The 23,689-nt window shown below is 41.8% G+C and overlaps 2 long non-coding RNA genes across 2 annotated transcripts in view; one reads left to right on the top strand and one right to left on the bottom strand.

Moving 5' to 3' along the window:
- The window catches only part of LOC309380783, a 249,884-nt gene that overhangs the window by 1,135 nt on the left and 225,060 nt on the right, over positions 1-23,689 (top strand). The gene's annotated exons all lie outside the window — the stretch shown is intronic.
- LOC309380737 overlaps positions 17,363-23,689 on the bottom strand; it is a 100,996-nt gene continuing 94,669 nt past the window's right edge. Inside the window, exon 3 of the long non-coding RNA XR_014173093.1 lies at positions 17,363-17,535. This is a non-coding gene — a long non-coding RNA (uncharacterized lncRNA). The remainder of the gene's footprint in view (positions 17,536-23,689) is intronic.

The following is a 23,689-nucleotide window of genomic DNA, read 5'->3' as shown; positions in this document are numbered from 1 at the left end:
GATAATGCCATGCTAGCGCTGACCAAAGCTGGCTACGGCTTGCTGATCTAGTAGGAAAAGGCTTACAATCAGATTTCTTAATCCCTTTAAGACTCTGTGGCCCTGAACTTTTGCTGTCGTATTTTGGTAATAGAACTGTAGCTCTATCAGCACATGAAGATTGATGAAGAGTGCACGTGAAAGCTGGATCCTAGAGAACATTAATGATATATCAATACATCCGATTTAATGAAAATTAAAAGCAGCATATTTGTTGCCTTTAGGCAAAAGCTGCACTTCATTGCAAATTCAATTTCATTCCTGGTATTTCAGTGCACCTGTGAATTTTGCAGAGCTAATGGCCTGGCGTTTGTTCAGGCGGCACTCACCCAGGTAATTATCACTTTGTCACTGCCAGGACTTCACCTAGCAGTCTGAAAAAGCACCTTGGAAACACTCCAATGGAGACCCAAGAAGCAGCATCATTACTTCTCCCCTCCTTACCCCTAAAGGTAAGAGCAGCTGCAAGATACAACTACAGTGGTACCTTGGTTCTCAAACGCCTTGGTATTCAAACAACTTGGAACCCGAACACTGCAAACCTGGAAGTAAGTGTTCTGGTTTGCGAACTTTTTTCGGAGGCCAAATGTGCTCGGATTTGAGTGCCACACTTCCGGTTTGAGTGTCTGTCTGTTTTTGCTATTTAATTTGCGTTTTTGTTTTTGCCACTCTTTTTGTTTTGTTTTTGTGACTGTGTGGAACCCAGTTCAGCTCCTGATTGAGTGATTGTGTGACTGCAGTACATTGTTTATTGCTTCCATTTTATGGATCAGTGGTCTCGTTAGATAGTAAAACTCATGTTAAATTGCTGTTTTAAGGGTTGTTTTTAAAAGTCTGGAACGGATTAATCCATTTTGCATTACTTTCTATGGGAAAGCACGCCTTGGTTTTGGAATGCTTTGGTTTTGGGACAGACTTCTGGAACGGATTAAGTTTGAGAACCAAGGTACCACTGTATAGAATAAGTAGGCCTATTCACAGTATGCATGTCAAGGATGGAGAGCCTCAGGTCCAGGGATCAAATGTGACCCTCTGGGCCTTCTCTCTGGCCCCTGGGACTCCCACTGAGGCCACCCAGTCACCCCAGTTACACACCTCACTGGCTTTGCTTTACACACTCTCCTGGAGTGCTTTTGCCTGGCTAGTATGTGTCTTAGAACTCAGAATGTGACTTATTTTTGCCTGGTTGGAGAATAGAGAGGGGTGTTCAGGTGTGTGTGTGGAAACTATACAACTGTACAAAGGTGTAATATACACCCATTGATCTGCCAACTTTTGCCTCTTGCCCCACCCACTACTGGCATGTGGCCTCTGGAAGGTTTCTTAGTAGGGAATGTGGCCCCCATGCTGAAAAAGATTCCCATCAATGCATATAAACATTCAAACTCGTGTGCAAGCAACCATTTGCTTTTGTTGGCATCTGTCTTGGGAGACAATGGAAGAGTGTGCCTTCGAGGGTAAAGCCAAACTGTTGGAGAGTTGCTGTGGCTGTGTAGAAACTGATATGGGAGAGACATGTTTTATTGCAGCTGGGACAAATGAAAGCACCCAGTTATGCTGCTACAGGTGCACCATGGTGTTCCTTCTCTCTGCGGTTTGCAAAGTAACATAAATAAGAATAAAAAAAATTCCTTCCAGTAGCACCTTAAAGACCAACTAAGTTAGTTCTTGGTATGAGCTTTCGTGTGCATGCACACTTCTTCAGATACACTGAAACAGAAGTTTCCAGACCCTTCTATATAGTGAGAAGGTGGGGAGGGGTATTACTCAGAAGGGTGGTGGGAATGGGTGATGGGCAGATAGCTGTGATGCAAGGGGTGAGAAGGTGAAAAGTGGCTTTGTCATGTATAATGAGATAAGAATCCAATGTCTTTGTTCAGGCCAGGTTACTCCATGGTTTTAAGTTTGGTGATAAGTTGCAATTCAGCAGTTTCTCTTTCCAGTCTATTTCTGAAATTCCTTTGTAGTAAAACAGCTACTTTGAGATCTTGTATAGAATGTCCTGGGAGATTGAAGTGTTCTCCTACTGGTTTCTCTGTTTTGTGATTCCTGATGTCTGATTTATGTCCGTTTATTCTTTGGCGTAAGGTCTGGCCTGTTTGTCCAATATAGAGAGCTGAAGGACACTGTTGGCATTTGATGGCATATATTGGACAAACAGGCCAGACCTTACGCCAAAGAATAAACGGACATAAATCGGACATCAGGAATCACAAAACAGAGAAACCAGTAGGAGAACACTTCAATCTCCCAGGACATTCTATACAAGATCTCAAAGTAGCTGTTTTACTACAAAGGAATTTCAGAAATAGACTGGAAAGAGAAACTGCTGAATTGCAACTTATCACCAAACTTAAAACCATGGAGAAACCTGGCCTGAACAAAGACATTGGATTCTTATCTCATTATACATGACAAAGCCACTTTTCACCTTCTCACCCCTTGCTTTTTCCTGTAATACCTATTGCAGTCGTTAAGAGTCGTCAACAGGCTCATCACAGCTATCTGCCCATCACCCATTCCCACCACCCTTCTGAGTAATACCCCTCCCCACCTTCTCACTATATAGAAGGGTCTGGAAACTTCTGTTTCAGTGTATCTGAAGAAGTGTGCATGCACACGAAAGCTCATACCAAGAACTAACTTAGTTGGTCTTTAAGGTGCTACTGGAAGGAATTTTTTTTGTTTTGACTATGGCAGACCAACACGGCTACCTATCTGTAACTATAAATAAGAATATATAAGAATGGCCACACTGGCATGTATTTTGGCCCTAATTCACAGGTGGAGAAGCCATTATATGTAGCAGTTACCCAGTGCATATACTGGGACAAAATATACACCCATGCGATTCTTTTTCATTCCAATATTTGCTTAACCATGGCTTCTTGTCATCCTTTCATTCAGCCGATTGCTGCCTTGTGTTTCTTTTCTCCTGAATGCCTCGCTTTATTTTTTACCCTTCTCTTCTTCGTCACTATGCATCTCTGCTTTTCATTATATGCTTCCTTTATTTTCTATTTCCCATAAGATGAAAGGGTAATCCTATACTGCTTTTACTTGGAAAACAAACACCACTAAGCAGAATGGGATCTGCCTCTAGTTAAATATGTATAGGATCTGGCTGCACAACCAGTGCAATCTACATATTTTGAAGTTGTTGCATTGAAGTAATGAGAGCTATTTCAAGGTAACACGCTTCAAGGACTTCATTCAGAGAGCTGAGAGTTCCCATTGCAGGGCAAGGACAAAAGTGAGTGAAAAGTAATAACTCCAAAGCAAGAGAGAGAATATTTGGTTGATGATCTAGCTGACTCTGTATTACCCAGACAATGAAGACTACAGCCATGATTATCTGCACATTTCACAGTAGTCCAGTAAGATGCCCAAGGAGAGCTGAAGTTCCCATTACAGGACAAATGTTGAGTGGAAATTGACTAAAGGAAGAAAAAACTCAGAGGATGACCTGAATCTGTATTCTCCATGCAATGAATGACTAGAGCCCCTATTCTCTGTACAATTTGAAGTAGGCCCTTTGAAATTGGCAGGACTACTTCAAGAAAAGATTCAGGGAGCTGATATTCCCATTAGGGAGCTTGAGAAAGGGGGAACAAAGCTCCCAAACAAGGCAGAGAGAACTTTATAGATAGTTCGGCTTTTCAGCTTATATGCCATGATATAAAAGTGGTCTTTATAGTGGGGGCCATCCACCAGGCATTATGGTCCCATCTGCTCCAACAAGGGCTGTTACTTAGGAGCAACTCAGTAGAGGGGTTGGTGGTTTTTTGTTGGTTTTTTTTGGATCAGGAAGTTTTTAATGTTTGGTGTTTTATAATGTTTTCAAAAAAGTTGGAAGCTGCCCAGAGTGACTGCAGGTGCCATCACCAGGGCACGAGCCATGACACTGTTAGAATTCCTGCTCCATGATTGCAGTCATAAGATTGTTGTCTCTCACATGAGGGTATATGTTTTGACTCCACAGAGTGGGAAGTGACGGAGACAGGATGTTTATGTAACTGTGTTCCGTGAAGTGGGACTATTGTCCTTTGTTGTTTTTCTCTTTGCTGTCTGATGCTAGAGAGAGAGGGAGCCATGTTGCAGTGCTCTGTGCGTGTTTATATGTAAATAAAGTAGATTAGCCAAAATGCTGAGTTGCTGAGGTCTGTTACGCAAGTTGCGTGAACTCTGTGGATCCTTAAGTGTGCCGGTGTCGGTTGGCATCGGTCGCTGTGATGTTTGGGATGAAGAAAGCTTTTGAAGCTCCCGAACGATCGACCAGGAGGGAGGGCACATGCCAGTCAGGCATGTGTCTCTACCAGGGTCCTACTCAAGTGTAGGCTGAACTCCTGACAGACATGTCATCACGCCCCGGCATGTGTGTGCTACGTCATCATAGCCCCGGCATACTGACGTCACATACACCTGTAGTGGGGAGCGGTGACATAGCACACGTACAACGGGAAGGTCATGTATGCACGGCCGTGCCCCACTTTGTGGGTGCCCGGCCCCCTCATTTAAAATGCTATGGGAGGCATGGCACTCAGGGCCCCTGGGACGTGTCGCCTATGCAAAATAACTTGGCCAGTCTTGGATTTTATGCAACCTGACTTATGGTAGGCAGAGAGGGTTTACCCTTCTGTTTCAGGCAGAAAAATGTCCTGGGTCAGCCCTGCAGATAAAGAATGAAATGCAAGAACTACTAAAAGCAAATGTGGCTCAGCCCCTTCAGCCCAACTCCCTGCCGACAGAAAAGCCCGTATCACGGTCTCTCTTTCTTTCACTATAAAGTGACAAGAGTATATTAGTTTTAGAACTCAGCAGCACTTTCCTCTTTGACAACCTATAACTATTTTAACTCTGCCCTGTGCCCCACTTGTAATTAACTGAAATACTGCAGTCACTGCAAGCAAGGCGAAAAACAAAAACAAGTAAAAAATTAACTTGGAAGGAGTATGATTTATTGAACGAATTTTGAAATAATTAGACCATGCTTCTGTAATGATGGCCGCGGAATGCTCATTAATCACAACCTTGCTATGTGTAATGAGGGGGACTTAAGTTTATTCTCACAGCTCTAAGTTATTATCAAAAATATGAAATGTCCACAGTTAACATAGGCTGAAGCCCACAAGCAATTTAAATTAATTCCATAGGAGCCAATGGGGCTGATCCAAATCTGTGTATAGCCTTGGGTGGGGGACATTTTAGGTTTCAGTCGTAGTGGTGTGTTTGTGAGGGAGAGGGGTGGCAGGGTGCCTAGTTCCACAGCAAAATGTAAGGCCTGCTTTTACAATTGTGCCAAACTAAGTGTATCTTTAAAGCACTCTTTGTGGTTTCTTCGTGATACCTTCCAGTAGTCAAGTACTAGACACACCCCAGGAGGAAAGGAATGCAACAGAGAGGCTGGGAATTTTCCGGGAAGTCTACAGAGCTCCACCTTGAAGATGCATTGTTAGGCTTTTGCTCAGTCTTTGGACAGAGGCTGGCCTTTGCAGGAAGCGGTAACAAAAAACACTGGGGTCAGTTCACATTTGCTAGTAGTCCCTAGGGGTCAGAGTTTCCAGAAAAAGATAACAAGCAAAAGCAGAAAAGAGGCTGCCCCTGTCAGAATATTCCCCCTCAGCAACATTTATTCTTGGTTGCTACGGAATACAGATAGCTGTCAGTAGAGCATGATGCTCTTAATCTCAGGTTCGCGGGTTCAAGCCCCACGTTAGGCAAAAGATTCCTGCATGACGGGAGATTCGACTGCATGACAGATGATCCTTGCGGTCCGTTTCAATTCTACAATTCTGTGATTCTACAGGAGGCTGCAGCCCAGTCTGGTAGAATATGGCTGCTTTATGTTCCCTGTGGAGTTCCGTCTGTGGCAAGAAATTGGCAGGTATAGCACCAGTTGGGTTTAAAAGAAGGCCCACCCACCGACCCCTGCCTTACGCTTTGCAATGAGTGGGGAAATTTTATCTTGCTGACTAGAAAGTCCCAGCCCCTTCTTCACCCAACCTTTGGCACACCTAAGGGCGTTTGCCTCATTCTTGTTTGTGATTGCAGAACAGTGACAGCTGTGAGGCCAGTGCTTATTCTTCTCTGTGGGTCTAATTTGGAACTTCACAGAGCTCGGCCTTGCATCAAGAGCGGGGTATGTATGTCTTCTTCCAATAAATAGTGATATAGGCGTTCCTAAGGAATATCCACATGTGTTCCAGCCAGGAGTATTCTGAGCCTGTTTGGTGGTGGGGTTAGGATGTCTGACCGAGGCCACAGAGATCCTGGTTTGAAACCCCACTCATGTTTTGTTTGACCTCTGGGCTGTTGTGAGGGTAACATGTGGAATGAGGGGCTAACCCTAATCTTTGTGAAAGAAGAGTGGGAACTGGGAAAAAATATCACTAAGCTTTGTTGCCTGAAACCCGCTTTTACAAGTTGTTGAAGAAATAGGGTGGCTTGCAAGGATAGGACCGAAAGACTCCAGCGCCTGAGATCTGTTGTAACAGAGTTCTGCTTCCCACCTCAAGGCTGGTGTGCAGTGATTGTCCTTATAAATGCTGTACCATTGCTTTCACCCAAACCATGGTCCTCCTAAGGGTCTTTCTAGTTGTCTACATTGCACAAAAGAAGAATGGAAAAGACAACCGGGTGGGATGAAATGAAACAAGTCAAACTGCTCTGCTGCAGTCATATGCTTGAATTCAGAGGCTTGGTGGGATGATCTTGTCACAAAGGATGCTGGGGAAATCAATATTTCCTACTGACAGAGCAATTTATTCTCTTTGTTGTAACTATCGGATGAATGTGAAAAGCCATTTTACAAAGCAGTGTCCCTTTTTTATTTTTTAAAATATTTTCTGGAGTAAAACTGTATGGTGCTTTCTTGTTTAAGTTGATTCCCATTGTTCTGTGAAATGGATTGCCATTGCATTTTTTTAGGCTTTATTTATGCCAATTAATCAGACTGTAGTTGTCTATTATTTATCATATTGTCTTTGATTGATATTTCATATAACAACTCCAGACCTTTATTGAGGGATAATCACTCACTGACTACTCCAGGTGGCAGGACACTCAATAACTGCGCAAAAGGTTTTTGTTTATACATGACTTTCATCTCTTCCTATGCATCTAACAAGTCCAGGCTCTGAGTGCATGACACATAATCTTTATTTGATATTTTAATTTGCACTTGCAGCTGTGAAGTGGCACTCTCTTAGTAATGAGATTTAGTTTTCTTTAGGGGAGCATTGCATATGTTAGCATGGTGACAGACTAGCAGGACCCCCTAGTGGTCCAGGATGATGGATGCGTGGGGAGGCCCTGCCCTTGTAGCTGATGCTGATGATTGGTTGCCAGGGTGACCAAGGCATGCACCATGGAGCACAATGACATCACCTGAGTGCTCTACTCCTTGCTGCAGAAAAATATGAATATGAGCCAAGTTCCTCCCCTGCAAAGATTGCAGATAGCTGTGGGAGTAACTGGTTGCATAAAATGATAGCTGGCTTGGGAAGGCGAATGCTCAGTGAGACTGAGTCAAATCCAGGAGACAGCTGACAGCCCTGCCCTTTAGACCAGTTCAAAATGTTCACAGTATGTGCACAGCATTTGGATAATTCTATTTCACAAAATTGGGATGCGGATGGCGCTGTGGTCTAAACCACTGAGCCTTGGGCTTGCCGCTCAAAAGGTCGGCGGTTCGAATCCCCCGTGATGGGGTGAGCTCTCATTACTCGCTCCCTGCTCCTGCCAACCTAGCAGTTCGAAAGCATGCCAGTGCAAGTAGATAAATAGGTACCGCTCCAGTGGGAAGGTAAACGGCGTTTCCATGTGCTGCTCTGGTTTCGCCAGAAGCGGCTTAGTCATGCTGGCCACATGAACCGGAAAAGCTGTCTGCAGACAAACGCCGGCTCCCTCGGCCAGGAAAGTGAGATGAGCGCCACAACCCCAGAGTCGTTCGTGACTGGACTTAACTGTCAGAGGTCCCTTTACCCTTTATTTCAGAAAATGCTGCAGCATGGAGTGCTTCAGTTCACAGCTCCAGCTACTCTGTTGCTTTTCCCCCACTTCCCATTTTCCCCACCCTCACCTACAACAGTCAGTCACAATTTCACGGCCACTGAACATGCTGAGTTCTCATTGGTGTTGTGATCCCCCCTTAATTATTTTTGGTGGGGGGTGGGAGGAGGGACTTCTGAAATTTTGGGCTCTCCTGAGCCAGGGTGGACAAACCTGTCAATTTCAATTTCTCCCAATTTCTCCTTTTTCCAATTTTGAGTTCAGTTCTCCACATTTCAACATCAGCTTCTGATTTTTGTAAAGACGTTCTTAGGAAATCCAGGAGCATTTTAGCACAAATTTCTCCCGATAGACATACTTTTGTATGCAAGTTTGCCCAATATACACATTTTGGCCAAGCAATTTCCCTGACATTTTTTTTTTTGCATGCTGTATATATATATGCATTATAATGCAAACCATACCCTAATATGTGAATTTCTGTACACATGATGTGGCTAGAGAAATGCCTTGCAAAATTCAGAGAAGTGTGAATTTCAAAATATGACTGTATTTTGGTTTTGTATTGTTTTGGAAAATGTGAATTATGTAGGCTCGCCTTTAAATGCAAACTGAAACAAATGCCCCCATCCCTTCTCCCATCTCTCTCTCTCTCTCTCTCTGTGTGTGTATGTGGTTCTATCTTGGAGCCATAAGTAGTGGCACTCAGCCTGAACACTGGAAAAATAAGGGATTGTGATGACACCTTCTGAAGAAGAAGAAGAAGAAGAAGAAGAAGAAGAAGAAGAAGAAGAAGAAGAGTTTGGATTTGATATCCCTCCTTTCACTCCCCTTCAGGAGTCTCAAAGCGGCTAACATTCTCCTTTCCCTTCCTCCCCCACAACAAACACTCTGTGAGGTGAGTGGGGCTGAGAGACTTCAGAGAAGTGTGACTAGCCCAAGGTCACCCAGCAGCTGCATGTGGAGGAACAGAGACGCGAACCCGGTTCCCCAGATTATGAGACTACCGCTCTTAACCACTACACCACACTGTAGAGAATAGTGTTTGGATTTGTCCAGTAGTCTGTCTCTTTTATGCAGCCTCTTTGACAGTTTGTGTCAAAGGATAAGAAGTAATAAAAATATATTAAAAAAACACAAAAAATAAGGAATTGCTTGAAAAATAACAATAAAAAAGGTCTGAAAAGAAACTAAACTATTGATTAGTTTCAGAAATAGCCCTCTGGCTAAATAAAATGTTATGTAGTGGCAGACTAGCAACACTCATCTTACAGCCTTATTGTTCTACTTGGGATTTGTGTGATTTCAGAATTAGTCCTGGAATCTCTTAATGTATTTCACTGGGTTTAGGACACAAATTGTAAAGTACCAGTCAGTTTTTAAATGGACTCTTTAAAAGCTTTTCTAAGAAGAAAGCTACAATATTCTACTCAAAGGTAGTTTCCTTCGAAGAATCCAACTTTTTAAAAGTTATGAGAGCAGATTAGGTGTCAATAGGCAAAAATGTGACCAGCTCATGATTTTGCATCCCTGAGTCATCTTGCATGAGGAATGTTTGGTGAGAAATAAATAGCAAAACCACCAGAATGCCTATATTACGCAAATACAATTGAAAAAACACATAAACGTAACAGGCCGTATAGTAACAATTGCAAAGTTATTTACAGTACTAGAAACTACTTCTCAAAAATTAGATACAACTTCTCATAATGTCAAAATCAACTTTGTGACATAATATATTAAAAAGTAGCTTTTCAGTTGATCCCAAGTCCAGTATGTACAACTGGATTTGCGTAATATAGGCATTCTGGTGGTTTTGAGAAATAAATAGCAGCAGCAGCAACTAGAATTACTACTGTAAGGTGCATTTAATTTTAATGAAAATCAAAGCTGACTCTGTCTTTTGGGACATGTGCAACATGGTGTGGTCCTTGAGGATCTTTAGATCATGACTGTATCTTCTTATCAATAAGTTCAAGCCTTGTTCCTTATCAAGTAAATAATACAATTTGCTACTTCCCAATTAGTCCATTCACTTCTTTTCATAAGACCTCTGAGACTTTATCATAGTATCATAAACTTAGAAAGAACTTCGAGATGAATTTAGTCCAACTAGCTTAATAGGGCTCGAACATATATCCCCAGAGGTCTCCAATATGTTTGACCTTCCCATCCATTGCTTTTGTTAATACTTATTGATCTTTGTTATGCAACAAATTGTGATGAGGGCAAAAACCAGCAGGGAAGAGAGAGGTCATTATCACCTGGAAATCATCAATTTTTAAAGATCTCCATGCATTGATCATATTTTCAACTTTCTACCTTGTTGCAAAGACAATTGACCTAATAGGGGAACTATTGACTTGACACACAGTTATACTGGGAACCCAACAAAAAGTAGTTAGAGTTTCAGTGGCTTTTTTGCTTGTAAGTCAGAGTAATGACAAGCGAGCGAACTAACTCAAAGGGCATGCCCTTTCACGTACACAGAGAATTTACACACGTGAACTTTTCAGCACAAAAATTATCAGCCCCCTCGCAATTATTTTTGCATTATTTAAAAGATACACTTAAAACTGTGTATAGTTTTCACCTCAGTCTTTGGCAGAATTGTGGGTCTGAAGTGAAACCTCAATACAACAAATTATAATCATCATCATCATGGTTTCATTGAAAAATATTTCTTAGCGTCTCTTTGTCAAAGGATTTCAAGGTGGTGTACAAAAGGGTGAACAAAAGTATTCACATATCAAATAAACATTGCATTGAAGACACAACACATAAACAGGAGAAGGGGCAGACTAAAAATACAAAATTTAAGGAGCAGTTCCAACTGAAATGTCACCCAGCCAAAATGCTCTGGCTGATAGGAAGATCTTGGCATTGAGAATAATGTGCTATTGGTGCCAAATGTGTCATTGCCAAAAAAATTGTAAAGTGGATGTGCTATTCCAAAGGTGTTGAAATATATTATGTGCCCTTAGTAAAGGATATCTCAGGACATGGCTAGAGTGGTAGGGTAAAAAACTGCCTGGGACCTTAAAGGTGAGTACTACCAGCACTTTAAATGGGTCTCAAAAGCTAATAGGCAGTCAATGTAATTCTTTCAAAGAAAGCCTGCCTTGCACCAGTCAAAATTCTGGCGGCAGAATTCTGCACTAACTGAAGCTTCTGAGATAGCTCAGTCAGTACAGCATGAGACTCTTAATCTCAGTGTTGTGGGTTTGAGCAAAAGATTCCTTTATTGCAGGGGGTTGGCCTAGATGACCCTCATGGCCCCTTCCAGCTGTACAAGTCTATGATTCTATGATAGTTCAATGGTGGCCCCATGCACAACACATTACTGTATCCTAGGCAGGAAGTTACCAGACCATTAAATTGCTGTGCTGAAATATAGTTTCAGTCCTTGCAAAATGGGATTCGAATGTTATCATGCCCAAGATGGAGGGTGCCCCTGAGTGAAACGCGAAGTGCAACAACATTCTGAGAGTTAAAACTTTAAAATACTCTTTCCTGCTTTATTCTATCTCAAATAAGTATGTTATTGAATGGAACCCAATGCTCACACAAAGGGATTTCAACCTTCTCTGTGCAGCCCTTCTGTGGTTGAGCCTGTGTTTAGTGCACACTGGAAGCTGCCTGACACCATAATTGCAGCTGCATTTGCACAACAGAACATCTGCAATTGTTCATACTGCAGATGCACTCACTAATAGCATAGATTCCCCCCTTTCTTTATATTTCCCCATCTTTAAATTCACCTCTGCATTGCACATGATGAATGTCTGTGCCAAAGAAGCAATTTCCCATTGTGTAAATAACCAGTGCAGTAGATGGAAGTAATCCTGAAGGCATCTGTTGCAATTCCCCTAGATTCTATAATTTAAAAAGCTAGATACATGTGATACCATTAGATATAATATTACATTCCCAGACTTTCAGAAATCAAATATTAGCTGCATTATCTTTTACATTCTCTGGAAATTGTTCCACGTGGGCAGATGATAGATTGTAAAGAGCCACACAAGCTAGTTCATGCATAAAATAGAATTGTACTTATTTCAGCAGGTGAAACTTCTCTGTAAGACTTTTAAAGCCTAACCAGTGGGTAGGTTGTAGATAAATTCTTTTTTTTTTATCGGATTTGACTGAGTCAGACCTAAACATGGCTATTTTTAGTTACCTGCTTTTAGTTCCTATCCAGTCATCTTGAAAGAGTGGCAGAATTATTTATCATAAATGAATATCTCTACTGCAGAAACAGATTCTTTAACAGGGTATCTTCCATTGAAATGTACTCAGTACATTTATTGTGAAGGACTTCGGATTCACAATAAATATTGAGTTGGATCCAGAGGGACTTCTCTTGATTGAACACTACTTAGGCCCTGGAGATTTGAATTCATTTAAAGTAGCTAGGCGTTCCCTTACCATCTTTTTTGCTATCTTGGGCTACAGCTCCCTCCTTGCATTGTTTCTTGTGTTATCATCAGGTTGGGCACTGCTTTTGTTTGGGATGAAGACTGAAGCAAATAAGCTGTTGAGCAGTTCTGCCTTCTCTCTGTCTTCCCAATATCATTTCTCCATCTTCTTCATGCAAGGCACCTACTACTTGGCTTATCCTTCCTCTCGCTTTGAACATAGCCAAAGAACCCTTTGAAAAATATTTTTAACCTCCCTTGCAATCCTGAGCTCATTCTGAGCTTTGGCCATCAGACCTTCTCCCTGCAACTGTTGGCTACACATGTATACTCTTCCTTTGTGATGTCGCCTTTCCACCCGTTCTTATACATTCCCTTCTTACATCTCAGCTCATCTGTAAGCTCTTTAGGTGCCTCCCACTTTTCTTTCTTGTTGGAATTGTGTGTGCTTGTGTCTTCAATATTTCACCTTTAAGAAACTCTCACCCATCTTTGGACTCCTTTCACTTTGAATATTTCTGACCATGGGACTGCTTCCAGTAGATCTTCCAGTAGATCCTTAAGGTTTTTTAAAAATCAGCCTTCTTAAAGTCCAGACTGCATGTCCAACTACATTCAGCTTATCACTTCCTTCCAAGGTTCCCTGTATTTTCACTTCATTGATCAGTTGTTCTCAGTTGGTGACAACCAAGTCCAAGAAAGATGACTCCCTTCTTTGTGGCCTTCTGGTCACGAGAGCTTCTTCACCTTCCATTTCTCAGTCCTCACAACCATTGTGAAGAGGTGTGTGTGAATCTGAACTTATGATATGGTTTATCTCTGTAGATCATGGCATGACTATTTCAGATTTGTAGTATTTTTGTAATTATGTAATTCTGAAAGCCTCCTTGAACACGGTTTAACTATGGAGAGACAGCAAAGAAACAAACAAAGATAATGACGACGATGATGAATGGACAGAAAGTACCTGCAATTTGTGTGATTGCTTTTCCAGGCTAGTATGATTGCACAGTTCATGTGGAATGTCAGTATGTTCCTAGGGATCACCAAGTGAGGGTTGCAAGGAGTATGAACTGGCACATTCTTTCTAAACAGATAGATTTTAAGGCCCAAACCTTCCTAGAAGCTATGCCTGTTGATCAAGATGCTCTTGCCATCTAATACCAGAAGTGCACATACACTGGTAAATTGAAGCTGCCAGAAGTTTGGAAGTCGTCCCCCCCCCCCTTCTTCTCTGTCCTGCTTCTCTTTTTCACATTCTCTGGTTGTTAAAAATGGTTCTGAACCAAACAGGCCAACCTAAGACAATGAGTATTAAAGGGCTCAAAGTCTGCATTGCAAAGAATCATTAGATAGGTCTGCTGCCCTGAGAAGTTCATCAGGGAGTGTGCCTCTGAAAAGGGGTGCTTCAGCATATACTTTTGTAAATAATGATGATGTAAGTATATCTGATTTTTTTTTAATGGCACTATTGCTCCACGCTAAATAGGGATAAGCACTGTGCCACAGTGGCAACCTGTTAGTTCCAAAGTGTGAACACCGAACAGAGCAGACCGCATTATCTTTTGCTGACACAGCCTGGTTTGTTTGCTTTTTTCCAGCTCTGAAACAAGATGCTGCTGCAAAGAGCCACTGCGTGCTCTATCAATCATTTTTGACTACTTAGTTGCTGCAGCTTTAGATGTTTGCCTCTATTTAGAAAAACCCACAATCCCTGAACCAAATCAATTATGTCTTGAAGTTGTGAACAGCATATCTGATTTCCTATTACCAGTGTTGAATATGAAATTACACAGGAAGGGAACCACTATTCCTGCAACAGTGGAGGAAGTGCTGCCTCAGTCAGCAACTGTCCTTCCTGACTACTTCGGAGGAAAAGGCAAGGCCCTGAGGTCCCCTGTATCATCTTGGCTGGGACCACCCGTCATTTGGTTCCTCTCGCCTAGAAGTGTCTCCTGCAGTGACCACCACACTTGGTCACCATGCAACTTTACTATAACAGTTTGAAAGTGCTGATACCCAAAGTTTGCTTACTCTTCTCTTCCCTCCCCAGTCATTCTTCCTTTTGTACCATGCATTTTGATTCTGCAGCATTTTGTTACATTATTTTGAACTATGAACTCTCCTGAGTGCTTTGGCAGAAACGTGTTATATCAAGATAGCAAATAAATAAGGAATCAGTATATTGTGCTGGCTGTATCACAATGGATAAAAATCTCTGTTGTCCGGGATGGTGACAGACAGGCAAGAAGGATAGTTCTTCACCTCTTGTGTGCCTGCCTATTAAGTGTAAGCACTTTCACTTCTTGAAGTGTCGGAGAGAGAGAAGATGAAGAGGCTGTGTTAGTTTATGGTTCTGCTGAGCTCCTACAGCTATTGGGTGGTAGGCGTGACAAAGGTGACCATGGAGACCATATACCTGCCTCCTTACTCTCCAGACTTGAACCAAGCAGCCCTTCAAGCAGGCAACTGCCCTTTAATGGCCCTTTACACATATGACCATCTTCTAGGAAGGACGACACATGGTGGTGCTACTCCCTAAAGCCTAAGCCTATCTTGAGCAATTCATATGAGCTACCCCAGGATCTGCCCCCCATTGTTTTCAGTGCTGCGGCATGCTCAGAGCAGCGTAAAGCCGAGACTTCTTTTTGGAAGTAAGTCAGGTTTGTTAAAAGACGAGGACTGCATTAACTGCACGGCGCCTCCCTGCTGATAAACGATATTGAATGACAATCGTCTCTCGAGAGAAATGAATTTCAAATCCCATTTCTCACCCTGTGCATATGTTCCGTTCCAACTGTCTGATAGTTTCCCTGGTAATGAGGGAAGCATCTTCCTGATAGTGCTCTAAAACAGATTGCATTTGTGGGGCAGGGGTGGAGGGAAACCTTCCAAAATGAAGAGCTGGGAAGACCCCATTTCTATGCACTGTGAAATGATGCTGTTAGCTTCCTACGTTTGAACTGAAAACAAAAAAGAGCAAGCATTACAAGAAATAGTTTTTATGAGTCCTAATGGCTGCTGCAAACCCCCTCCCCCTCTTTGTCATTCGCAGGATTTATGAAAATGTTTAACACCTCGGGAGACCAGCTGAGTACAGGAAAAAATAAAAATGCTGAACAGCAAATGGTGAGTTCCCTGCAGCAGCTGAAAGTGGATCTATAAATAGAACTGCAAAGGAACAACCCTTCTGTGAAGGAAGAACCCTTCAGCAACTGCGGGAGGGAACCTCCGACAGGCTCTGCATTCTAATGAAGGAATGGTGTGAGGGGGAATGACTGCAGATTATTTTTCTTTGAATAGGCAGCGCAGCAGATGTGCATTTTATTTTCCAGTTTAGTGCCTGTTTCCACCCCCCAAAGACCACCCTCCCCCCAGAACTGGGGAAGATGGAACGATAAAAACATCATTAATTCCAACACACAATATGTCAGCAGCAACATTTCCCTAGGAGGGAAAGCGGGGACTTGGCACCCGTCATCTTAAGCTTCTCCTTGTAGCAGATATAAATTCCTCGTTTCTAATGAAGAAGGATTTAACAGGGTTTTCACTGTAGTGTTTTCTCCCGGTGTGTGTGTGCTGGGAAAGGGACCCTCACGCTACCCAAGTAAATACCTTTGCGAATGCATTTGGTTTCCTTGGTATTGCAGAATTCGACCACTGTCTCTGGTTCTACCCTGCTGACAGTGATTTCTCCTGGCTCCCAGAGTGATGTGTTTTGCACGTAACGGTGAGCACAGTGAAAATGGTGCAAAATAACACAGAAAGAGCGAAGCACGGCTTTTGTCTCAATCCATAGCTGCACATGTATCCCACATACAGAGTGGTGTTCTGCGTGAGCAGAGCATCTCTGGGAGCTGAGGTAAATTCCTCATGTTATTCTATGTACAAATGTTTTGATCCCCACTTGAGTGAAGAAGAGAGACCTTGCAGCCTCTACCTCCACTGCCGCCATCAGTGTGCTTCTGAAAACCAGGTGCTAGAAAAACTGCAGGTGGAGAGCGTGCTGTTGCGTCTGATCCTGCTTGTGGTATTTCCATAGGCCTCTGGTTGGCCACAGGATCCTGGACTAGATGGGCTAGTCTCTAGCAGGCTCTTCTTATGTTCTTCATTGGCGTGGGAATGTTTTGTATGCATGAGTAATTATTGAACCAATGGAACAGGCTGGTATCCTAAAAGAAGGAACAATGAGGTAGAGGAGAATTTGGAGTCAACATTACAACCTGGACAGTGTGGATACTAAAGGAAGGTCAGTGGTAAAGCACATGCCTGGCGTGTAGATGGTTCCACTTTCCAGGGACAGGGATGCTCCTACTAAAACACTTTGAGGGCCTTATAAAGTGACATGCTCATTTTTCCACTCCAAAGCTCCAAACTAGCTTGGATCAAATGTTAGTAATAATGCTGTATGTATTATCCCTATGCAATGGTGTGTGAGTGGGTGGGGAATATTCTGTTTGGAGAATGACTGTGCTTCAGGGCATCTTTTAAATTCTGATGGCATCAGGTCTCCCACATTCATAGAATGCACGATCTACTTAGGGATTCCCTTTATGAATACACTATATGCTCTTTTATTAATCCTGGGCTGTCCTGGGCTAACAGGATGTGCACACCAACCAAGCTGCATTTAAGGGAATGGTGTTTGTGTGGCTGACCACACTCTGTGGCCTGAGGCTCAAATGCACAGTCCTCTAGGAATTACATCCACACAAACACCGTTTAAATGAATGGGAGCAGCGTAAGAGCAGTATTTTTCAATGGCATTTATGCCAGTATGAATAAGTCCCAATCAGTCTTTTTTAAACACCTGGCAATCCTCTCCTATCTGCTTCCTAAAAACTCCTAATCAACAAAGTAAGATGGAAAAGTTGATTACTTGATACACATCCTAAGCATAAGAGATTTTAATGTGTTGAGCAGAGAGATAAACAGTCCATTTCCTGAAGTCTTGGTGGTGTTTTGTGGCAAAACTTTTACCTGTGTGCAATCAATATCACCACCACAACAGTCCTTTTGTGAAGGTGAACAATTCTGTTGTCAGTCTAGGGGGTTTCATATACATCTGAAAGGTAGAAGCACGAAGGTGTTATCTTGATGAAAATATTATGAAAGAGGCTATCGAAGCAGCATTTCAATGCTGGACATGTAAAATGCAAAAATTAAGCCCCTGGGGGGGGGGGGAGAGCCTGAGAGCGCAGTAACAATTTAGGCAGTGCCTGTAACATTGCAGGGTGATTTCCGCTCTGCCTTCTAAAGGATTGATTATTCCTTTCAGGTTTCAGCAAACCCTCAGATCTGATTCTTATTGACAGCTGTGACACGTTCCGAAGGAGACCGTTTCTACCACTTGCAAATTGCTGTGCGCAGCAAATACCTTTTCTAAGCTCAGCCAATCTCTTTGATTTTTCTTTGAGATTTTGCCTACCAACCCAATATTTGGGAGGAGAAAAAAAAGTACCCTGGCAAATCATGTTTATTCTGTGTTTTGCCAATACAAATGTTCCTGCTCATTGCAGACGGAATTTTTGTTGTTGCCTGCGAAAATGGAAAGGAAGGTACATACCACGGGATAAATATAGTAAGACTGCAAATGAGTATAGTGAGATCCGATTAAAAGAGGCTGCAGTCTTGTCAGTCTTGACTTCTCTGTCCTGTAGAATAGAGGGTCAATAGCCATTCCACTGAAATGGAGGGCAGCACTTCAATTGATTTTAATAGATTGGGATTAGACCTATAAAACCTAGCTGCACATTTATCTCAGAATGAAACGTAGCCCGTTAGTACCGAATGGGATGGACATGCAATTTATTGTCATTGTAAAATGACAATATGAATCAAAACTGTATCTGTCCAATTTTTAAAATTCAGAGCCAGATGCAAATTTCTCTCTATTGCAGCTTCATTCAACTCAGCCTTGTCCAATTTCTGAGATTTGGGGCTGGCTAACTGCAATTAAAAGGTTAGTTTGCAGTTTGGACCTTGGTGTTAATTATTCAAATTCTTGCTGTAGAGTTTCAAAAGCAATTTGTAGCACAGGATGGAAGCTGATCTGTTGAAATTATCAGTCTAAGTATTGTCAAGCACACTGGCTATCTTTAATCCCACTCCCTTATATAGTAACCTGGGATAATGATTTAGCATTTTCTTTATGGTAATGAATAATTTAGATTCTAAATAGCAATATTCTGCAATTCTACATAGCTACATCTTCCCCTTTTGAATCTGTGGCGTTTAATTAATTTTCAACCAGTGCTATCTACAAAGCTGTGGTCAAAGTAAATAGTGTTTATTTTAAGAATTCCAGTTTTAATTGGCTTTCTCATATATATATTTCTAATTAGCTACTTTACATGGTAATTAAACACAGAAGTAAACTTGGTATACCATTTTGGTGCATTAAAAATGAATGATTTGTCATGCTTTGCAGACCAAAAATTAACATAAACCTGTGGGATCGATAGCTTTCTAAAGAAATGCAGGGGAAGGAAAGGAAGGGAAGGAATGATCTCATTGCCAAACTTAAATAAACATTAAAAATCCAGTAAAATGCACGTTAAGAATGAAGAATGAAGAAACAAAGTAGCTCCCACTCATAGTAATATGCTCTAAAACACTCCATTAGAGAATATTGTTTAAAGTGTTATGGAGCTATTACCTTGAGACTGGAAATTTCTCATGCAAGCAACAGAATGATTGCAGAGATGAGATATTTTGAAAAAATTCGCATATTGGAGTCCAGTTCAATTTAGCTTCCAATATAGTTAGGAATGCTGTTTCTTTGCAGTTGCAACAATCATGGTTCTCACTAAATCTCTGTAATATTTAAACCTTATTCTCCCCTGTTTTGTCTTCCAAGCATTGTTGATATTACCTGCTATTTATTGCAGTTCAGTGTCAGTCTTGGCTGTATATAGCAAATGTTGAGGGCAGTCTAAAAGCAGAAATAAGAAACAGCTTAGCTGTCCTCTTTCACTTTGCCACTCTAGACCCTCCAAATGTCCCTATTTTCCAGAGATGTCCCTGATTTTGAGAAGCTGTCCTGGTTTCTGATTTGATCCTGGAATGTCCCACTTTTCCTTAGGATGTCCCTATTTTCATTGGAGAAATGTTGGAGGGTATGCCACTCTGATGAGCTGATGGACACATATTACCTTTTCCTTTTAATCCCCCCCCCGCCTTAATGCTGTGGTTCCATACTCATCATTGAATAATGGGAAAAAATGTGTTGATACATAAGGTGGAATAAATCAGATGCCTGAATCACTGTTTAGCTTCTCGCCCTCATAGCAGATATTCTGTGTGTCTGGCAATTCATCTCCACAGAAATGTGGCAATGGACATAACAGGCCATTCTGCATGTGGCAGGCTGAGGTAGCATATTAAGGGAGGCACAACACATCTATTAAGCTTCTTATTTTTAGAGAAAAGAGGCACGATTCAGATGAGTAGATTTGTGAGGAATCACAAAAGTATTAATTAACATATTTCCCTCATCCATGAAGAAATGTGTGTGTGTACCATTTAATACCAATAACTATAAAATATCAAACAATCTAAAAACAAAAGTACATTTAACCATCATCATAATAAAACAACCATTATTATAGGAAGCAAAAATTTGAGCAAGCAGCAAAAGAGGCAGTTCATAAACCAAGGAGATAAATAGCACTGATATGCCCATCCAAGAAAGAATACTCAAATGAACATCTTTTTAAATCACCATGTTTTAAGCAGGTACCTAAAGAGCTCAGGAGACGCCAGCTTGGGAGGGCATTCCACAAGGTGGGTGCCATCACTAAAAAGGCCCAATTTTTACTGCTCACTGTATTCCAGATGGCTGAGGGATCTGGAACAAGCTCTTGGATGATGAATGGAACATGCAGGAAAAAACATGTTGAAGCAGGCAGTCCTTAAGATTTCTAGGTCTGAAACTGTTTAAGGTTTTTTTAAAAAGGTTTGAATCATCACCTTGAATTGAGCAGACAAACAAAATGGCAGCCAGTAAAGATAAAACAAACCACTTTGGTCCAATCATGCAACTTTTTCTGAGATATCAAATTAGGATCTGAACAAGCTGGTGTACAAACTCTAGCTGTTGTTTGTCTCTTATGGTAGATGGGAATCTGAAACAGAATCCCAGACAGCAGGTACACCATAGGACTGGCGTATCAAATGCTCCTGAGAGAGAAGAACCAATAAAGTTGCACTCCTTCTGTCAATTTCTTGGTGCGTTTGTGTCTCCTAACCAGGGTGAAAGCCAGACTCGAAAGGATCTAGCCAGTCAGTTTTATTTGCCAACAAGTGATATTCAAATCAGAGGAATTCAATTATATATACAGTGGTACCTCAGGTTACATACGCTTCAGGTTACAGACTCTGCTAACCCAGAAATAGTGCTTCAGGTTAAGAACTTTGCTTCATGATGAGAACAGAAATCGGGTTCCGGCGGCGTAGCAGCAGCGGGAGGCCCCATTAGCTAAAGTGGTGCTTCAGGTTAAGAACAGTTTCAGGTTAAGTATGGACCTCCCGAACGAATTAAGTACTTAACCTGAGGTACCACTGTATATTTATTTCCCAACAGGTTCCCCACCACAACCTGACAGGAAAAAATATCTTCTCTAGGAGACATGTTATGTCTCCTCTTGCTCTCAGGTATTAAAAACCTTCTCTTTGATGTAGAGGGAGATTGTGGGACACAGGATATATCCATGCACATTCTGAGATGGCACAATTTCATGAGGACTACACCACTTATCATTGCTAACATTTTAATTGTCTTGTGGCTCCAGTTATACAATCTATCTCATACAGTGGACAACAGTAACTCATATCAGCATTTTTCATGAGATCAATTGAGGAGAATGGGAGGGGAAAAATTATTCCAGCACCCACTCTATATTTAATGGTTTCTTAGCTGTGCTCTGTTTTGCACTAGACATGGCCTGTGCTGTGGATACAAATAGAGGGGCCCAAATGAGTCACTGCAATTGTTCTTCACCACTTGGGATTCATGCAGATTTATACGAATGGCATCTTCCCAAAGAAGTGATTTTGATGGGCTTTGGACCAAATCCTAAGTGACTTGGCATGGATGAATTCCTACCTCACTTTTGCAGATTCTTCAATAGCTTTTAAGTCCTCAAATCATCTATTAATATTTTAGCAGCAGAAATCATTAATGAAATGGCTGCACACAAGCACTAACAGAGACAAAGATATCTGAGTTCAAAAGCAACAGCTAAGGAAATGGCTAAGCCCATAGCCATAAAATGAATGTTCCTTTTGCCACTTCAAAGAGCGTGATCAAAGTTGTAAAAATGCCGCTTCCTCTGTAGTAAAAGATGGGATTCATCTCATTAATGGTCCTACTCACATATATCCGTATGTGCCCTGAAACTTGATATGATGAAGAGTCAGAATTAAGATGTCAAATAAATTAACGGGGCATGTTATCAGAGGATTTCATAGGCTTTGGCACATCTGGCACCGTAACTTGCAATTTCTGTGGGAAGCTGAGGGTCAATCTTAAAGCTGTTCAGCAATTTGGAAGTAAGAATCGGCTCAAGACAGTGACGAAAATAAGCTTCCATGATGAAAAACATACCCTCTTCCAGTGGCGGCCATGAATTGTGCTGACTTCCACAATGTTGTGGAGAAAATGCAGCAGGAGCCAGTAAGATTTATTTTAAAGTGAACCCCAAGGAAAGATGTCTGCAGTGGGCCCTGCCAGCATGCTGGGAGTAATCCCACAGACCTCTAACCCTGGAGAGGGGAGCAATCCACCATTGCAAATGGGGAATGGCCATGCATCCCTTCTCCAAAGGTCCCTTTGACCCTAGATCCAGACCTGGGAGACACAATCAGGAACTGTGCACTTAGGCACTGAAGCTGAAATTCTCAAGGAAGCTCCCCAGATTCTGTAACATTTTGGTGCTAAACGCTACAGAAAGCATTTTTTGGGGGGGGGGAGTGGTGGTAGTGTTTAATTCAATCATTATCCTAGTTCTTAATTAACATCAAAATGATGAATGTCACTGGCATAGCTTTCCTTATGCTATTCGTTTCAGTATGAAACTCAATTATTTTTTTTGCTTCTTGTACATTTATGATGAACTGCGTAATATTTTATAGATAACATGTAATAGTTTGCTGTGTGGCTGCAAGGCTTGGAGCAAAGTCTTGACAGTCCTGGGGAGCTCATAAGAAGAAGAAGAGTTTGGATTTGATATCCCGCTTTATCACTACCCGAAGGAGTCTCAAAGTGGCTAACATTCTCCTTTCCCTTCCTCCCCCACAACAAGCACTCTGTGAGGTGAGTGAGGCTGAGAGACGTCACAGAAGTGAGACTGGCCCAAGGTCACCCAGCAGCTGCATGTGGAGGAGCAGAGACGCGAACCCGGTTCCCCAGATTACGAGACTGCTGATCTTAACCACTACACCACACTGGCTCTGCAATCTTTAGAACTGCCTTGTGCTGTGTGACCCAGTAGGCCTTTTGCTGCAGCCCAATAGGGGTCTTCTTTTTGCATTTCATTGCCATTTAACGCCAATCTCTGCATTTCCCCCTTTGCACCCCCATATGTATACCTACCTGTCAACATATACGTAACACGTGTGACAAAATGGACTCTAGTCCATGAAAGCATAGGGTTAGGGTTGTATTCAATATTAGTCATATTCACAGTTGTCTCACTGAAGTTAATGAAAATGACCAAGTTAGGTCCATTGATTTCAATGGAACTTTAAAGACTCTGCATTTATTCTGTTGAATCTTGTCAGTTTCAGTATGGATTTAATGTACACAAGTACCCACATTTATCTATCATCTTGACTTCAGATGCCAAGTATTTAATTTCTCAAATGACATAAAAAAAGGATCTAGTGCCACTTTGATCACTCAGATATATTATGCTGTAAATTTACTTGTTCCTATCGTGCAGATTTTTTTAAAAATGCAACTTGATTTGAATTCACCAACTTATTCCCTACTTGACTACTGTGTACCTGAGGCATCCTCAACATTTGTGGAAGCCACTACTTTCCTTTTGGGTTGCCCTGTTGTGCTTCCAGAGTGACAGTCATCTGAGCTTGCTATTAGGGGTGATTAAGTATTTAACTCGGGTTAAGTACTTAATTTATTCCAGAGGTCCGTTCTTAACCTGAAACTGTTCTTAACCTGAAGGACCACTTTAGCTAATGGGGCCTCTCGCTGCTGC

This window comes from Podarcis melisellensis, assembly GCF_964234715.1.
Source record: "Podarcis melisellensis genome assembly, chromosome: 11".
In the NCBI taxonomy this organism is placed as follows: Eukaryota; Metazoa; Chordata; class Lepidosauria; order Squamata; family Lacertidae; genus Podarcis; species Podarcis melisellensis.
This window is presented reverse-complemented; position numbering and strand designations above follow the sequence as displayed.